Raw genomic sequence first — 20,899 nt, 5'->3', positions numbered from 1 at the left:
ATGGACTGCAAAGAAAAGGTGACCCTCGTCTGAATCTTTCAGTATAGCTGTCGAGGGAAGATGAAGATGAAAATGATGAAGCTCTTGAATCACTACGAACCCATCCTACAAACTCAGCATCGGAATCTCCATCAGAGTAAGTTGCGTGTTTATTAAACCTTGTATGACGCCCTCTTCGATCGTATGTTTGTAGCCTAAGATTTTTACTTACCTTCTTCCAAGACCAAAACCTCCAAGAAAACGAATCTTTAGAGCCACTAACAACAAGTTTAGGCCGAGGAATGGCTAGGCTTTGTACAGCGGGTGGTGGTGTTGGTGGCGGGATGATCTCTACTTGAGGCGGATTCTTGGGTGTTCCTGGTTGCATCTCCCATTTGAAGGGTACACCTTCGTTGGTTGTGTTTTGATAGTATATACGCGATGATTGACCAACCGATGAATCTCTTGAGAGAATCTTGCGGGTAGGAAATTCTTCTCCTTTAAGAACAGAAAAAAGGGTTTGGTTATTTTCGAAATCTTGATTGCCCATTTTTGGAAGGAATTGTTTGATGTTTGATGTTTGATGTTTGATGTTTGAAGTGTTGAGTGAGAAACTTGTTGGATGGAGGATGAAATTGAAGATTTATGTTGGTCTACTTATAGATTGATAGGAGTAGCAATGAAGTTATTTAAAAGAAGAAAGTTCTCTTTTAAATTAAGGGTTTAATGCCTTCTTTTTCTCTAATGACTTTTTTTTGAAGAATAAAAATTCAAAAGCCTCTATTTCTTACAAAGACTTTAATTGCATAACTGGTGTGAGTATAGTGTTGTACGTCCAATTTTTTTTAGTAAACGATTTTATTCTGAATTCTGAAAAATGTACATAGTTACAATAGTAGATTTGTTTTCGAATTTGTATAAGAAAATGTCGTAATAGATATTACATTTATCCTTTAGAATAATATAAACAAACGAACACAGTAACAGGATAATTGTCATATTCTAAGCAAAATTATCAACAAAAAAACAATGCACATGTAAAACACCAAATTTTTGTGAGAGTTGTTTTTTAAAATTAACATCGAGTACAATAAATAGAAATTTTACAATTTTGCAACTACAGATTATATTGAGAGTTTTCCCAACTTAAATAATCGTTTGATATAAAATATCAGTATTGTGGGTTAAATTTTGTGCAATAAATGCTTAAACAGTGTTTTCTAAAATGTATGTCTAAAAATATCATCCACAAGACAAGAGTGATGATTATGCCATGATTGTCTCATTTCCAAATCTATTGGAGAATAGCTAACGAATTCTTGAAACAAAAACATAATCTTCATGATTTCTTTAGATTGTATCCACTTTTCGATTGATAAAAGTGAACCAAATTTACCTTCGTTATCAAGACTAAATAACGGGTTTAAGCGATCTTAAGCATAAAATATTTAGGGAAATTGAGTAATCTAACAGTTTTTTTTTTTTTTAAATAACTTTTTTTTTTCAAAATAACCACATATTTCGAAATTGGTCGTTCCGGAACGAATTTCGGATTATTTCTCGGGTAGCCCGGCTCATTGCATTGGATCCGGAATACCTATTCCAGATCAACCGTATATGTTCCGGATTGGGATATTGAATTTCAAAATCCGGAATATAATTTGAAGCGGCGATTTCATTCCGGAAATGTTCCGGATTATTTCTGACGTTCCGACTCGATTCCGACACGCATCGACAGCCATCTCTGACATTGAAGACGAGCACTACGGACCCGTTATTTTACGGGTACGTTCTTCGTTTTCTCTTTACATAGTTACCTTGTTTGTTTAGGTTCCTATTTTTCAACTATTACTGTTCCGGAATTCGTAGACCACCTTTGGAATAAACTCAAAACGTTCCGGAGTTTAAATTAAAGATGTCATTGTTGTAGGACCAACTAAAAAGTAGTTTAGATGTTTAGGTATTGTTGATTTACAATGAAATGTCGTGTTCTATATCTGAAAATTTCATTCAGGAAGCCTTCGGAACGCGAGGAACTGTTCTGGAATACGATGAACTCGTCTGAAACATGATGAACAGGTCCGGAACTGATTTGGAACTGGTCCGGAATTTTGGTCATTTCCATTTTGGAATAGACTGGTAACACCTTTTTTATTTGTGCAGCACGATATGGTTATTGATGTATCAATTACACTATCATATAAACCAAAAATCGGCAAGGAAATTCTTGCAGCATTCAGAGACAGACCCGGATATCAGACTATGTTCTGGAATACATGTTTTAGGAGGTGGTTAGACATTCCTAATATAGATGCTACATGGGGATCCTTTTCTTCTACATTACGTCTTTTGCCACGAAGTTGGCACCGACCTCCGAAGTCAAGTAAAGGAAATGGTTTTTAAGATTGGGGGTTACGAGCTGTCTTTCGGGAAGAAAAATTTTTGTCTCATCACCGGCTTCCGGTTTGGTGACTATTTTCCTGCTTTTGCATCCGGCGCCACCTTCCATTCCCGTGCCTTTCCTATGGTCCCGGCGAATGTCTCGGTCAAATTAGACCATGTTACAAAGGTGTTTAAACATTCACTTAATGAGTTATCGGACGAGGATGCAGTCCATGTATGTCTTTTATACCTGTTAGAGAAGAGTTTCAATGGGAAGTCGGCTAAACAGCCTCTTACAGAAGAGTACTTCACTTTGCTATCCAACTTTGATGAATCCAACAGGTATATTGTCATTTATTTTATAATTACTGATGGTAATTACTTATCGTTACTAATATTTTTTAGAAATTTAATTGTTAACTAATTTTTTATGTGGTAGATATCTATGGGGGAGGATAATTTGGGATCAACTGTATAAACAACTATTTACTGTATTCAATAAGGATGACAAGCTTATACATCCAGACAACCGAAAGAGAACGAATCTCAAAAATTGACTTACACCCTACAAGGGTTTTTATATGCTTTTAAGCTAAGTATATGATGAAAATTTTATTATTTATTTTTGTTTGCTAACATTCTACTAATTTTTTATTTATTTGTTTGCTAACATTCAGATATGGATTCTTGAGACTTTTTCGGTGACCAGTTTGTTTGGTACCCGACAACAAAATATGATCCATCGGGCTGTTGAATGGTCAAAACCGGGGCATTTACAAAAGACTCACTACAACCAGTTTTTAAAAATTGACGACGAATGGTTACTTTATTATTTAAATATTTATTTATTTTATAATTTATGATTATTTATAATTTTATAATTTTTGTTACCAGAATAATAGACTCGTACAGAAGTTGGAGCCGACAGAAGATGAAATGTGTGTTGAATGGTGGATAGTTAGCTCGGCGTGGATTGATCGCCCTGATTTTCCCGAAACTGAAGTTCACAGGGCACCTTCTCTAAAACCATCACCCAAAAAACCCCCTACCCATGAGCCTCGAGAAAAGAAGGCACGGATAGATGATCCATCTCACCCGCCGTCACCACCAACTAGTCGTTGACCCATCAACTAACAAGGACCGAACTATTAGTGACTTGTAAAACGAGGTCCATCAATTGAAAAATGAGGCTCATGAATGTCGCGAGCAGTTGAGGTCTCAGGATCAGCATTTAGTAGAGCATGAAGCTACTTTAGCCATGGTTCTAAAACTTATCAATAAGACTCACGGAGACGATGTTGTTACCTCGAAGGGGATGGAGGTACATTTTTAATTATTTCATCTTTTATGGTCGTTATGTTTTTTGCATCATTTACAAGTATACATTATTGAACTGTGCATGGATACTACAATGACAATGAGTTATGGGAGCATGATTATGTCTTAAGCACCCCTGAAAAGTCGTTGAATGACGACCCTGAGCAACGGTCTCCGGTTATTCACTCGTCGGATGTAAAAGAGATTTATCAGGATGAATACAAAACACCATCGCCAGCACCTCTTAGGCGTTCTAAACGCCAAAAAGTTATGTCTATATGGTATAAGTCGTCATGGATACAAATGAAGATGAAAGGTGTTACACAGCAATAACCAGCACCGTTGGACAATCTTTTAGATCCTACCGTACATAGTGTATATAAAGAACGGGATGGTTCGTTGTTGTTTGCTCATAATTATTTGACCGGTTTTGCTACCCTTGAGTTTTGAACACGATTATATGTGGATAGTCATGGAGGATGGTTGTCATGTGATGTAAGTAATATAATTATTTGTTTATTACATACTACACTTCTAATAACAATACTTACTTTACTACAAAAAAAAAAAATTGGCTGCACATCATGATGTGGATCTCATTGCTGCTAGAGCATAGAGCAGATGATGCTCGGTGGACGGTTGTGTCGTCAGCTTTCAACAGTGATACATTTGATTGGATTGACATGGCTGACGGATCTGTTTACCCAACTTGGGCAGAGTGTGATACGGTATAATTTTGTTTGGATTAAATTACCTGAGTATTTATATAATAATTAATTATTTCTAACCTTTTTTGTAGCTTTACATCCCAATCAATATACCACATGCGCATTGGTTTTTGGGTGCTTTGGATTTGAAGACATTCCAAATGACTATATACGATAGTTATTGGAAGGGTAGCTACTGTTCGTAAAATGAGGATTGATTTATAGGTATGAGAGCCCGCATCCACAAACTACTAGTGGGAGTCAACTACTGGGGTACCGAACCAACTGATTCAATCACACTTGAGAGGTTCAAGATGACCCTCGAAAAGGCACAGACGTACCATAACAGATTGGCAGCAGAGCGGATTGTGGGGTGTTTTGTGTTGGTTTCTGGAGGCGTTGATCACCGAGAAATCAAATTTTATAGAGGGTAAAACCACCGGTCCATGGGCTATGGGTTATAGAAAACGACTATCGGAAATTTTTTAGGGTACGCAATGACAAATATAATTTGAACATCGTATTTATAATATGACCTACAGACACATCATTTATTTAGTTTATGTATTTATTAGTTGTTTGTTGATTTTAATTGCATTTTATATTTTATAAAACCAAAAGTTATACATTTTATGAAACCAAAACTTATAAATTATACTCCGGAACCATGTATTACAAATGTATTCCGGAACCATGTATTACATTTTATGAAAAAAAAATCAAATTTATTCCGGAACCATGGTCCGTACTCCGAAATTCCGAAGACCTCTCCGGAAGAATGTGTTCCGGAGAACGTGGTTACTTTACAGGGAAAAAAATGGTCATTTTTGTCAAAAAGATCATTTATAAGGGTTAGATTATTCAATTTCCCAAATATTTAATATAGAGTAAATTACACGAATGGTCCCTATGGTTTGGGGTAATTTGCGTGTTTGGTCCCTAACTTATTTTTTTAACTCGGAAAGTCCATATTGTTTGTTTTTGTTACGCGCTTGGTCCCTGCTGTTTGTTTTTGTTACGCGTTTGGTCCCTATTTTACCTAAAAAGACTATTATTTAAATAGGAAAAAATGGCGGGGTATGTAAGGTAAGGTGAGGTGAGTGAGGTTGAGGGTGTGTTTATTTAAATAAATTAAAAAATCAACGGCAAAATAGTCTTTTTAGGTAAGACATGGACCAAGCGCGTAACAAAAACAAACAGTATGGACCTTCCGAGTTAAAAAAATAAGTTAGGGACCAAACGCGCAAATTATCCTAAACCATAGGGACCATTCGTGTAATTTACTCTTTAATATATAATCGGCATATCATGCAATTATGTTAAACTAATATATACAAAGAATCGGGTATTTTTTTTATCGTATATAATGTCATGGTTATTTTTCGACCAGTATGTGATTATGTTAAAGATAAAAATCAGTTACTTACTTATAGGAAATTTTGATTCACATTTGTATTTTTATTGTATCTTTTGCATTAAACCAGCCGATGACCATACCCTTAAGGCATGGAGGGGTTAGTCGACTACCCCTTTTCTTACAAGTAGTCGGCTACCCCTTTTCTTACAAACTACTACTGTTTTCTTTTACTAGAGTCAATAGTTGACTTTTAATGGTGTTATAAAGCCCATGGGTAGGGTTGTTGACTTTGCCAAGCAAATATTCTATAGGATTTTAACAGAGTAGACCATTTGGCGTTAACATGCATCTCATAAGCAACTTGTGTTTTAAGAAACGTGTACCATTACATACATGCATTTTCCTACTTCTCTACAAATTTACTTCGATAACAAGCAAAAGGCAAAAAAAAAATTATATCCTTCAAAATGTGCTCCCATAGGTTTTCAAAGAAAAAAAAAAAAAAAAAAAAAAAAAAAAAAAAAAAAAAAAAAAAACTTTACTTCTAACGATAAGACTTTAATGTTAAATTACGTGTTGTTGCAAAGAGATGAGTATCTCCTCTAAATGAGGTCTGAATATCAAGCATGAACATCATATTTCTTGTTTTAGAGATCTTGTGATGTACATCCTCATGTTTGTCGAATGACCCAAAAAAATCCCAAAATTTTGGGTTTGCTTATCATCTAGTCCTAAATTAAATTTCATTAACGAAAAAGGACAAGAAACCGGGTAATGTAATCACTTTAACCCTTTTTACCTTTTTAGCAGGTTACCCCTTCCATCAAGTTACCTTTTCACATGGAAGCAAGATCGGAGAAAGAATTTGTTGCTTCCTGTGGTAATCTCTCATTTACTCTTCTATAAACACATATATTCAATACATCTGTTATCTCTATTGATAATATATGTGTTAAATATGCATGAAACAACAGTAGAGCAAACATGCTCTTAAAAAGACTCATGGAACAAACATGACAACCATAGGTCGATCCATGACTCAAATTGCAGTTTCTATAAAAGATGTTCAACAATCAAAGAAATTAGTATGTCAATCACAGGTCTATTCAAGAACCCACAAACTGAAAATGAAAGTGATCGGTGGATTCTTTAGAGGAATTGTTGGTTATTTGTAAAAGTATGGGATTGTAGGTGGATGAGATGGGAGCGTGTCTTTATCCCCTCAAGAAGTTTCTGCCATTAGATGTGCTTTTGAGAAATGATGAGCTTTGTTGGTGAACTTGAAGTTGTACCTACATCTGCTGTAATTGAAGGACCATTGGAACTAGGTTTGACCAACTCCCGGTCAACAGATGTACCTCAGTATTCTTCAATTCCATTCCGACTTACCACAACTCAAAACCACTTCCATTACCATCTCGTGACAATCCTTTCCACATCCCACTCCACCGCTATCACTAGCTCCGACTTCCAATTCTGCCCCGTTTTATGGACCATTGACTAGGGAAAAAGTTCGACCAAATCAGTGTTGAGAAGCTTGTAGAACACCACCATGGAGGGGTTTTTACAGAGGAGTGGGTGACAGGGAATGTTAATGGAGGGTAACCTAAAATCCTAATTTTGAATTAGAATCAGAAAAAAAAAAAAGAAATTAGACATTAGGAAGATGATGGATTGTTTTGAAGACGAAGAGGATCGAGTGTATATATGGGTTGATTTCAATCACCCAATCGACACATTTGAGCAGATCAGTGTTAAGAAGCTTGTAGAACACCACCATCTCCATATCTCCTCCCATAGAACACCACCATCTCACATGTTACCCACCTGGAAATCAAATGAGAGGAACTCCATATGGCCTTGGTGAAAAACGAGAGAAATAGAGGTATATTCTTGTTCATCTTCACAATTTTGGTTACCTACCTACAAATAAAACGAGAGAAAGAGAGGGGGAGAAGGAGAAACGCATAAGAGAGATATTAAAGCTTCGGTAACCGGCTAATTAAAGGTTTACCGGTTCAAAGGACTAAAGTGAGTGTAATAGTCGGTAGTCTGTCCTTTTTCATTAACAAAATTTAATTTATGACTAAATCAAAAACTGGGCAAAACTTTGGAACTTTTTCGCAGATTTCCCTATATATATATATATATATATATATATATATATATATATATATATATATATATATATATAATTTAAACAATTTGATAAAAAATTATCTTTTTGACATTTTGTTTTCTATTTTTATTTTATAATTTTAGCTATTTATGGTTTTTTAATGTTTTTATTTATTTTGATTCAAGTAACTAAACTTAAATTCGATAAACCATGTCGAAATTGTTTTTCTTTAATTTTTCTTATTTGTGAATTGAAGCGTTAATGTTTTTTTTATGCCGTTATGTTTCATGTTTTTTTACTTAGATGCTCCATAGTTAATATCGTTAACAACTTTATGTTTGTATTTATCATTATCATTATTTCACCTTTTTTTTCTATTTTTTTATAATTTTAGTTATTTATTATTTTTCTATTGTTTTTATTTATTTTATTTCAAGTAATGAAAAATAGAAAAACAAAAAAAAAGAGCTCAAACACCAAAATTATAATATACTACTCCATCTGTCTCAAAATTATTGTCCATGTTTGACTTTTAAAATATTTTTATGTCAACTTTAACCATAAATAACTTTATTTGTGTTATATAAATTTTGATGAAACTTATAACAATGAAAATACATTTAAAAAACAATCTTTTCATATATCTTGCATAAAAAATTATATAAAAAAAGTAAAATATTTAAGGTCAAAGTTGAATAAAAAAGACTTAAAAAGTCAAACATGGACAATAACTTTGGGACGGATGGAGTATAATATTTTGATACATTTTACAATTTTCATTTTTTTTTTGGATTTTTCGTATTTTTTTAATTTTTTCGTATTTTTTTCAAAAGTTTTATTATAATCTTTCTTTGGTTTTTTTCGTATTAGTTACAAAAACCATAAATAACTAAACTTATAAAAAAAATAGAAAACCAAAAAAACTCAGACACCAAACTTTTAATATACTCTTATATTTTCATACATTTTACACTTTTTGGAAAATGTCAAAAAAAAAAACAATGAAAAAATTTTAAAAAAGAATACGAAAAAATTTAAAAAAAGAATACGAAAAATTTAAAAAAAACAAAAAAAGATGAAAAGTGTAAAGTGTATTAATATATTAGAGTATATTAAAATTTTGGTGTTTGAGTTTTTGTTTTTTGTTTTTCTATTTTTCATTACTTCAAACAAAATAAATAAAAACAACAGAAGAATACTAAATAACTAAAATTATATAAAAAAATAGAAAACAAAATGTGAAATAATGATAATGATAAATGCAAACATAAAGTAGCTAAGATATTAACTATGGAGCATCCAAGTAAAACAAACATGAACCATAACGGCATAAAATTAAAAAAAATATTAACGTTTCAATTCACAAATAAGAAAAATTAAAGAAAAAACGGTTTCGACATGGTTTGTCGTATTTAAGTTTATTTACTTGAATCAAAATAAATAAAAACATTAAAAAACCCATATATAACTAAAGATATAAAATAAAAATAGAAAACAAAAAGTTATCAAATTGTTGAAATTATATATATATATATATATATATATATATATATATATATATATATATATATAGGGAAATCTCCGAAAAAGTCCCAATATTTTACCCTAATTTACGAAAAAATCTCAATTACCGGTAAAAATGACAATTTGGCCCTATTTTCTCGGTTTATCGGTTTCATTATTTACCCAGTTTTAATAAAGTCCCATTATTTTACCATAATTTACGAATAAGTCCCAAATCATTGTAAAATAATGGGACTTTAATGAAAATTACGGTAAAATAATGGGACTTTAATGAAACCGAGTAAGTATTGAAACCGATAAACCGGAAAAAAGGGTCAAATCGTCATTTTTTCCGGTAATCAGGACTTTTTCATAAACCAATTTTAGTTTGGGACTTTTCCGTAAATTAGGGTGAATTATGTATATATATATATATATATATATATATATATATATATATACACACACACATAGAGAGAATTTATACATATACAAAATTTATATTTATAATTTATATATATATATATATATATATATATATATATATATATATATATATAATTTCAAATTTACAAAATTACACAAATGGTCCTTGAGGTTGTTAGTTTATTGCAAATTTGGTATAAGGGTAAAATAGTCTTTTCCATTAAAATCTAACAGTTGAACAGTTAGATTTAAGGCAAGGAGGACCTTTCATGTAATTTTGCAAACCACAGGGACTATGGCGTGACGTTTTCCTTGAAAGTCCTCAAAGTGAGATATTTTGGAAACAACAGGGACCAATTATGAATTTTTTTTGTAAAACAAATTTTGGGTGTTTACCATGACAACCCATCATTTATAAAATGTGACATGCATTAATACTCTCTAATGTCATACTATGCCCAAGTTGTGGTGGAGGGAGGACCGTTACACGAACCATTTAGTGTTTGTATTGACCAAAACCTCACTCTAGTGGTAACACCGAAGGTTTGTGCAAATATATTCTATTTTGTATACCTAAGTTCTCATTTTCTATCCATCACATGTTAAAAAAAATGATCTTAAAGATCCCTGATGACAAATAATAGAGAAAATATGACACAAGAGTATACATGGAAAACTCCAAAATCAGAGAAAAAACCACATGCCTCTAGGAGAAAGAGATATGACACTGTTACAATCATATAAACTAATTTCTCTGGTCCCACACCAAAGTACTGTTGGGTTTGATATACATATATACACATGATAGCCATGTTACTCTTACTCAAGAGTGATTTATTAGGCTTGATGTTTGTGAGAACATAGTCTTTGAATAAACTATTGAGGAATTGCTCAACAATATTAAAGGCTTGCATCACCAACATACAATGATGTTGATATTTCCATATAGGTATTCGTTTTATTCCTCGTTCTACATGGAACTCTAGAACATTCTCCAAAATTCCAAGTGTATGACATGTTATTTGAGGTAGACTTAGTTGAAGAAATTTCCATTTCCACATACGATATCTCATATGGTATTACTGACATGTTACATCGGCATGATAGTTAGAAGTTGATCATGCATCCTAAAATACATTTGGATTCAATGTATGCACTATGTCTTTTAATAGATAACTTTTTCTATGTTTATCTAATATAAACTCTCATTCAATACTCAGCCTTCCAATATTATCATAGCAATGTGTTTTTCAAAAACGTGTAGACATTCTGTGGTCTTACGGGAAAAACAAAGAATTATATGATCTTTATTATGTATCATATTTAGGCGATATAGAATGCTCCCACTAACTTGAATAAAAACCTAAAACTCCTCTTCATAAGGCAAGTTTAGTTCCTTGATTTTCCTCAAAAATACTACTTACACAAATCAATAAGATCTACAAAGATTAACACACTTGAAAATACGTCCTCGCATAAAGGTGTATATAAATCTTAAGCAATATTATGTCGGAATCATATACATTAAGGGTTAGCATAGTCAACACTTGTGTAAAAGGAATCAAAAGTAGGCCAACCCATACAAAAGTATTTTACTTCTCCTTTTAGTTCTTTATCATTCTAAGGAACTTTGAAACTCAAAGAAACCGACATTTCTTATAAAGAGATGAGATCTTACTCATATCTCTTGTAAGTTGTCTCGTGTTCGTGGTTATAACCATATATAAGTTTCTAGAACTAATAAATTATTTCTTGATTTCAAAAGATCATAATAATTTCAGTGTTTTAGGGAATTCTCAATTCCCAATTTGGTCTGAATGATTGATAAGGAAATCAAGTGCTTGAAGGCTTTCTATTTCACCTCTTTCAAATATATAGATATTATTATATTTCTTTATACTAATCAAGGAAGATGAAATTTTTGAACCAAGGTGTAACATTCTCAAAATGGGCCTAGAAGTTTTTTGTCTTTTTAGTAAAAAAAATAAGAAATAAATAAAACAAAATAAAATAAATCAATTAAATGATTTAAATATAAAGAAGTAATTAATAATTATAAACATAATGACATAAAGCAGTTAGAAGTTTAATGGTGTCAAATTGAGGAAATTTTTGTTAGAATGACCAAAGATGCCAATTCCCAAAAGTTGAGATTTGACTCTTGTTGACCAAATAAAACTTAAATGTCATAAATTTTATGAGGATGGGTTAACTAGGGAAGTATTAAAGTTACTAGTTAGTTGTAGTCAAAATGATGATCTTAATGTAATCTTATTTTATAGAGGGACCATTCTTTCCCATTTGTCAAAAGTTTTGGAATTAGGTCTCCAACCTTCCTTCTCTACCCCTTATTCAAACTTATTTAGACCCTAAGAACTTCTCCATGGAGATTTTTACCTCCTCTCATGATTATTTGAAGCTCTTGAAAGAATTCATTCAATAAGATCCTAGACATTACTCCATCAATCCTTAGCCTTACAAGGTCAACCTCTCCTCCAAACCTTCATCTCCTGCATGTTAAGGTTTTGATTCGTAAGTCAACATATAGTTGTTTAAATTGGAGTTTTGATGAGGTTTTGGGTGAATCCAAACCCTAGATTTTGGAATTTGATTTTGATTAGTAACAGATGTTTAGTCGATTCTAGTGTTTGATTCATGATCTATATCATCAAGGGCCTACTATTCAACTAATGGGTGGTTAAATCTCACTTTAAGTAGTGAATTTGGGTGAATTTCAACTCTAATCATTTGAATTAGTTGTATAATGGATTTGTTAACTTGTACACTGGCTTCTATAGTCACTAATGAATCCATAACCAAGGCATCTAGGTTAATTGCTATTGAATTTTCTCATATGATGATATCTAGTTGTGATTCCATTGTTTCAATGAAGTTTGTGATGGGAGTTACTGATTCTAATGGTGTATTACCATTAGAATTGAGCAAAGAGAGTATGAAAACTATTTAAATCTTATTGAACATTGATCAAACTAAACAATGATTTACTACTCAAACCAAACCTAAAAGGGTTTTGATGATTTTAAAAAAGGTTTACATGGATTTACAACATTCAACAAGGATTTGAACCATCACAACTACATAATTATTTTGTGGCATCACATTGGAAGGGTGGAATCATAAAAATTTCATTTAATTAAATTGAAACCATTCATTCATTTGTTCCAAAAGACAATCAGAGTATTCACAAAACATTAGAGTAAATTGTAAACAGTCAATGCGGAATAAATCTACAGGGGATGCAGTGCGATCAGGTTGGGCCCTTCCTTTTGAAACCAAAAGTACCAAAAAACATATAAACACAAAACCATAAGCACAAACCATAGTGAGCTCCCCCCAAAATACCACATATCTTACAAGTAACGGGCCAAGCCCATACAATTGGGCTCATACCATACAATTATGCCCAACCCATATAATCGGGCCCAATCCATATAATTGGGCTCAACCCATCATACATACACATGCAAGAGTCACAACGAAAGCTATTAACCAACATAACACAATCTAGTGGGTCGGCATTGGTGCCTTCGACCAACAAGTATAGTGAGAAGACTCACATGAACTACTCAACAGAAGCTCAACAGGTACCTCAGCAACAACACAACCAACCCAAGCTTCCTAAAACCAAACTAAGACCGGTTTTACTAAAATTCAAACTAGTCAAAAAGTCAACAGTAAAAGTCAACTACAACTGACCTCCACGTCGTGGCCAACCCATGGCCACGTCATGGCCACTCCTCTCATCCTCGATTAAAATCCGCTACCACGCCGTGCAAGACATGTCACCACGCTATGGCAGAATCCTGGGAAAACAGTCATGAAGAAACTCATCGTCACGTTGTGGCGAGCACCGTGCGACGTCGTGGGCACGTCTAGACAAAACAAACGTGATAAGTCTCACCACCATCTCATTGCCTTCCTTAGTCACGCCGTGGTTTTCAGTCTAAAAAGTTTTTCTTCAATAAGAGCTTAATCCATAAGGACCAAAGCTAAAAACATCATATCTGATTCCTAATAGCTTCATAATGGATAAAGTTTCCAACTTTATCCATTAGGGTGGTCCAAATGATTGGTTTTATAGGTTATAATTCAAAACATTAGACGAAATAACCTAACACTTAAGTTCACATGCAACCTATTTGGATCTAAGTTTTCCTTATTGATAGCTATAATCTATGAACATCAAGAACCCTAAGGAGACCCTACTATAATAAAATTTAACAAGTGATTAGGGTTTACATACCTTTTGATTATTATAGCAAATAATCAAACCAGAAATCCAATGCCTCTAATGGTTCGTACACAAACCCTAGAAATTAGAATACTTGAGGAGAGTGGAGAGGGGAGTAGAATTTTTGGCTATTCCTTTGAGTGCAAGAGTGGATGAAAATGAGGACTCCCAAGGGTGCTATTTATAGTTAATAGGAAAACCCTAAAAACCCTAATTTGAAATAAAATAATATTATTTCAAATCTAGAATTATCTAGTTTCCTAAGTATCCATGTTATCCACATGGACCATTCTAGAAACCCTAGAGGCAATCCAAAATTCGGCCACCCTGGGAAGAATCTAGAATTCTTTTATTGTTCAACTATATGTAACACCCTGCTCAGAATCGTTCCTAATTCGGGGTCGTGACTCGAAGATCGATTATCATAAGGCTTAGGTTCTCGGGATAGATAATATAGACCCCTTTTGGTTGTGGAAAGTGTAGATTGGATGACCCGGGAGTTCGGTTTGTGTTTTGGAGCCCAAGGGTATATTAGTAATATGTCAGTTCGGGCCTTTATGGATTTTAGATTTTTAATTCGAAAATATTTAAAGCAAGGGTGATTTGATAGATATGTAGAGCTCCTCTTTACCTTTTCGTGGATATAAAGATTGTCGAAATCGGACTTATAACGAAGAAGTTATGGACTCTGGAAGTTTGGTGGTTTAAAGGTTAAGCCTTGTACGTAGGGTGTACACGGGAGTATGTTGGGCAAACTAGGCAGAAGGAATCGTGGGCACCTTATGGAGTAAGCTGGGTGTATTGGGAGTACACGGGCTGTACTCTAGCCAGATGAAAACCCTAATTTTTAGGGTCTTTGCCCTATTTAAACCTCATTATAACACCTCTTGGACACTTTTGACCAGCCTCCATATCTCCTAAACCCTAATTTCGACCCTTAGCCACCATTTTTGTGCTCTTGAGCTCTTGTGAAGAATATTGGTGTTTTCTTATACATTTTGAAGTGATAGAAGGATATTGAAGACTCGTTGCTTGGAGTGAAGCTTAGAGATCCAGAATTATCACCTCTTTTTGCAAGTCATTGAAGGTATAAAGTTCTTAGCTTGACAACTCCTTGTGTAGATCTAGTTTGGGTTGATTTATGACTTATTTTGGTCCCTTTTGGTTGGTCCTTGTGAGTAAAGGTTATTCCAGGAGTTTAGCCTCTAGATCTGGATGTTTTAGAGATCCCTAATGCATAAAAATGTCACCATTATGGGTTTTGTGCATCCATGCAAAGTTGATGTCTCATTTTATGGAGCTAAGATGCTAGATTTGGACTTTGGAGTATTTTTAACCATGCAAAGGCTTAAAGCCTTCTACTTTATGGGTTAGGACCTTAATATGAAGATATCTTGTGGATTAGATAGTAAGTTCTGAAGTGATTAAGTCATTTGGCTAAAGGGTTGGGATCAGGCCGGTACGTGGGGAGTACTCCTGGGTACGCTGAGTGTACTGGCTGCGATTCTGTGTCTGCATCGATCGCGTACACATGGCATACGAGCTTGGTACGTCGAGTATACGCTAGTCTGGGCCGAAGAGATTGTGGGTTTGTATTTTTGGGCCATGCTTTAGACTATTAAGATTGGGGCATTTGTGGGGCCATTAGACTTCTGATTTTGGACTTGATTGTACTTTTGGGCTACCTTGGATTTAGGCCCATGATGGGTTTTGGGCCGAATTTGGAAGATTAGGCCATATTGGGCTTTGGGTTGCCAAAGAGGATGTGGGTCTTTTAAAAAGTGGATTGGGCCTTGGTTTTTGGCCGTGTAAGAACAAGGGTTAAATGGTCTTTTACCCTGGTTATGGGCTAGGCAGCTTAGACTCTTGGTCTTGGGTCGGGATCCAATTATTAATTTGAAATTATTTTGATGATGATAGCGCGGGGTTATTCCGAACCAGCAGGCAGAAATTTATTTGCGTATTTCAGCAACTAGATGTGAGTTTCCTCATTGTGTTTAGCGGGTCGAAGGCACCAATGTTGGCCCATGTTTTGTTATGTTAGGATGTTAGATGTCTGCATGACTGTAACGTCCCGACTCTCAGGTATTAAATTTCAGCTTTACTCTTCCATATTGAAAATTATACTCGACGAGTTGGAGGCCCTGACTCGTCGAGTAGGAACACGTTTGGACCGCAAACTTAAGTGACCAACTCGCCGAGTCGGAGGACACGACTCGACGAGTTGGAGCTGGAGGATGAAACCCTAATTTCCGGGGTTTTGCACTCTATTTAAGGGTCATTAGCCTCCCTTAGCCTCCCATTTAGCCCCTTGTGAGTCCAAAAACCCTAAATCGCCATTTTCTCTCCACACTTGTATGTTTTAAGCATTTGAAGGTGGATCTTGGTGAGGGGAACTTGAAGATCAAGAAGTTTGAGGCAAGGAACGTGTTTGGATCTTCTTCTAGCTAGATCCTTCTACATTTGAGTTTTGGGGCCATTTTGGCATTTGGTGCTACATTTCGAGTGATGAACCAAGATCTAAAGTTGCAACTTCAGATCTAGGCTCATCTTGGCCCTTACATTCATAAAGTCTCAGGCTTTAGCATGCTAGTGTAATTCCCTTGCCTAGAACCTCTTCTTTGGCTTGATTTAAGTCATTAGCACCTTGCATGTATGTAAAATTTTCAACTTTACGTAAGAAGTATGCCTTAGGAGCCTAGATCTACGTTATGGAGTTTTGTAATTGATTAAAAAGCATCTGAATGGAGAAAAGACTGAAGGGAATCGACGAGTTGCATGGTCAACTCGACGAGTCCGATGAAGATTGTCATGCAAGGACTTCTGCTTGGACTCGGCGAGTCAGTAGGGTGACTCGGCGAGTCAGCTAGGGTTTTCCCGACATTTGGACATGCATGAACTCGGCGATTTGCGGGGAAACTCGACGAGTTAACCGGGTATTTCACGACTTCTCGAGTTCAGGAAGGACTCGACGAGTCGATGAACTGCACTCGACGAGTCAGGTCAACATGGACTGTTGACCTTGACTTTGGCCAAGGATTGACTAGTTGACTTATGGAGTATTTGGAAATTTGGAAATTTATGGAAATGGTCTTATGGTAAATATAGGTGGTGGAGTTCGTGTCGATGATTCGAGAGTTGAGCTTGTCACTTCAGTGCGACAGTTGTGAGGTGAGTTATCCTCACTTTATCAACAGGGTCTAAGGCACCAATGTTGGCCCTTATCGGATTTGTATTCGGGTTTATTGCATGATATGCTTATTGATTTACATCCTCGTACTTAGGATGGTGATATGCTTAGTGACCTGGTTAGGTCAGTATCCTGGTATATAGGATGACGTTATGTTAGTGACCGGTTAGGTTTTTATCCTGGTTATAGGATGTTGCTATGATTGATGATCTGTTAGATCAGTTTGACTGTTATATATGCTAGCGTAAGATATTATGTGCACATTTTTGTTTGATTGGGGTTTGGGTTGAGGCGGACATGCTTTGTGCTGAAGGTCAACATACCCAGGGCGATCCGGATAGACTACAGGCCCAGGAGGGCATGTCAGTCAGACCGAAGGCCCAACGAGCAGTCTGGATAGGCTGTAGGCCCTGCGAGGCGGTCCAAATGTGTCGAAGGCTCGGAGAGCGGTCCAGATAGGCTGAAGGCCTGCGAGGCGGTCCAGTCAGTCTGAAGGCTCATTATGCATGGTGTTTACTTATATGTTTATATGACATGTTTATGATTATATGGCGTTGATATTTTGGGGGTAACTCACTAAACTTTCGAGCTTACATTTATCGATTATTATTTCAGGTACTTCAGACGATCGCGAGAAGGCGAAGGTGTGACTGTACACTTCCTCGATTTATGATTATTATTTTCTGGGAACTCTGATATGATACTATTTTGGAAACGAATTGTAATAACTTAATGATTTTAAATATTTTAAAAAGTTCAAATTTGGCATGATTTTTTTTATGGATGTTACAAGTTGGTATCAGAGCCTTGGTTTGAGTGAATTGGAGGAAACACTCGCGTGTCTCCAGTCTCAAACTGAGGACAAGATTTTAAAACGATTTTCTTAAAATGTTTTCAAAATAATAAAGGAGGATGCAAGTGTACGATCAGCCGGAGCTTGCGGATAGACCCCAAAATACCATGCGGATTATTTGATTATGTGATATGTTAGAACAGCATGCTAGTACTAGGCTAGGGATCTTCGGGAATTGCATAATAGAATTGCCTGATTATATGATGCCTGGTAGCATAGGGTTTACCTTATATGAGAATGACATCATTACTGTAGTTGCTTAGTGTATGCATTACGGCTGTACATAATTAAGATCTTATAGCCTGAGAATGTTTGGTTTGACCTTATTTGCTGTTATTGTTTGATGAAGGGGTTAGGGTAGGATCGGGTATTCGAAAGTCTATAGGGTCCAGCGTTATGTATGGCTAGAATACACGAGTGTTGCAGGGTTGGTGGAAGTTTCATGGATAGGTAGGTTGTTTGGGATGAGTCCGCCGATTATGAGATATTTAGCCTTCCTCTAGGAGTGAGGGCTGAGCGTATGCCATGCTTATGTATAGTTTTAGGGCGTTGTGGTGATACTTGAGACAAATATAGGTAGGTGTGGAAGGTAGTATGGGCCCGTACTACTGAAAGCACAGGACCCATATGTGTAGCAAGGAAGTCACAACCTCTAGGGTTTTAGTTGGGAGTTGGTTCCCTGATTGTTATATCTGATATCTTTTTGGTATGTTTTCAGCATGGTGATTACACGTCGATTCCTGCCTGGATCCGGGTCAGGATTAGGAGAGGGCGGACAGGAGGCGCCGACAGCGCCCGAGACTATCAGCCAGATGAGATGGACGACATGATTCGGGAGATCCTGCATGATGAGGTTGTTGCTATGTTCTGGTCTCAGTTGCCGGAGATGTTTGGGTCTATCAAGACCGCTATGGTGAAGTACTTTGATGATCGATATGCAGCCCTCACTGAGGCAGCTGCCATAGTAGTCACAGCAGTTGTATCGGCGGCAGAGTGGGGAGCCGGTCGGGCTTATCAGTATCGGGACTTCGACAACACGAAGCCCCCTACTTTTGATGGGACTCAGGATCCCATCAAGGCTATGAGGTGGTTATCTGATGTGGATGGGTGCTTCTTCACATGTTAATGTCCTACTAACCAAAAGGTCAGATGTGCCCTGAACCTGTTGAGGTCTAGGGCAAAGGACTGGTGGAGGTTGATGACTGGATCTTACACTGATGATCAGAGAGTTGCGGTTACTTGGGAACAGTTCAGGGATATGTTCCGCTCTCGCTATATGCCACGAGTCGAGCGGGAATGGTTAGCTCAGGAGTTTCTGGACCTGATACAGGATGGTGAGACGGTGTAGGAGAACACCCACATGTTTACCGAGAGAGCGATGTTCTGCCTGGAGTTTGTTTCTTAGCAAGCTCAGATGACTCGTTATCTGAGCATTCTCAAGACTGATATTCGACAGTTTGTGGCGACCCAGCGTTGTGATACGCTTCTGGATTTACAGGAGGCCACTAGGTGGCGTGAGCTTGATATTGAGCTACAACTAAGAGAGCAGGGTCGGGCCCCAACACAGACAAAGCCGGCGCCAAAGCGGTCTAAGACCGTTGACTCAAGATCAGGGGGACAGCAGGGTCGAACTTGTGGCATGTGCAGAAAGGGTCACTCGGGGGCTGCAGGTTTAGTAGTGTGTGCCGAAAATGCAGCAGGGAGGGGCATTATGAGAAGGATTGCCACCAGACAGCCCTGGTTCAGGATATGAGGATTTGCTACCACTGTCATCAGGTTGGTCACATGAACACCAACTGCCCACAGCTCGCAGCCAGGCCGGCGCAGGCTCCAGCGCCGGCTACACTAAGGATTACTGATGGGAGTCAGGATCGAACATTGCCCCCGGGGGCCCAGGGACGCGCCTTCCAGCTTATAGTCGAGGAGGCCAGAGCAGCACCGGACGTGGCTGCTGGTACGTTTTTATCCCTTATCTTATTGATTATATATGTTTTATGCTTATATGTTGTACTTGTGATTAGGTATGTTTTTAGTGAACTCCTTACCCGCTTTGGTGTTATTTGACTCGGCGGCGAGTCGGTCGTTTGTTTCTCAGACTTTTAGTAGGGAGTTCGGGTTGCCAGTGGGAGAGTTATAGTGTCCGTTGCGAATCTCCATCGCCAACGAACACGGGATTTCCGCTTTTTCAGTCTATCGGGGTTGCGTATTGGGGATCTTCGAAGTATCTCTGATAGACCTAATTCTGATCCCCATGAGGGATGTGTGTGTGATCGTGGGTATGGACTAGCTTAGTCGTTTCGGTGCCATGATCGACTGCGAGAGGCAACAGGTAGTGGTTCGATCCCCAAGTGGTGGAGAACTGATTGTTTATGGCGAGGGCACCAGATTGGGATCAGGGTTTCGTTTAGCTGTCCGGAATCGGTAATACATTCAGCACGGGTGTGCGGGTTATCTAGCATACATGGTAGATACACGGGCCAGGGAACAGGTTTCAGTTTCAGAGGTTCCGGTGGTTAGGGAGTTTGCTGATGTGTTTCCGGAGGAGTTACTCGAAGTGCCTTCGGAGAGGTAGGTCGAGTTTAAGATCGACCTAGTGCTAGGTGCGGCCCCTATCGCGAAGGCGCCGTACTGGTTGGCACCACCAGAGATGCAGGAGCTGTCATCACAGCTGCAGGAACTGCTGGGAAAGCAGTTTATCCGTCCGAGCAGTTCCCCGTGGGGAGCACCGATACTCTTCGTCAGGAAAAATGATGGTTCACACCGGATGTGCATTGATTATTGGGAGTTGAACAAGTTGACGGTGAAGAATCGTTA

Source organism: Lactuca virosa, chromosome 7 (assembly GCF_052849685.1).
Source record: "Lactuca virosa cultivar CGN04683 chromosome 7, Lactuca_virosa_CGN04683_v6, whole genome shotgun sequence".
Taxonomy (NCBI): domain Eukaryota; kingdom Viridiplantae; phylum Streptophyta; class Magnoliopsida; order Asterales; family Asteraceae; genus Lactuca; species Lactuca virosa.
The sequence above is the reverse complement of the archived record's forward strand: the minus strand, read 5'-3'. Positions refer to the sequence as shown.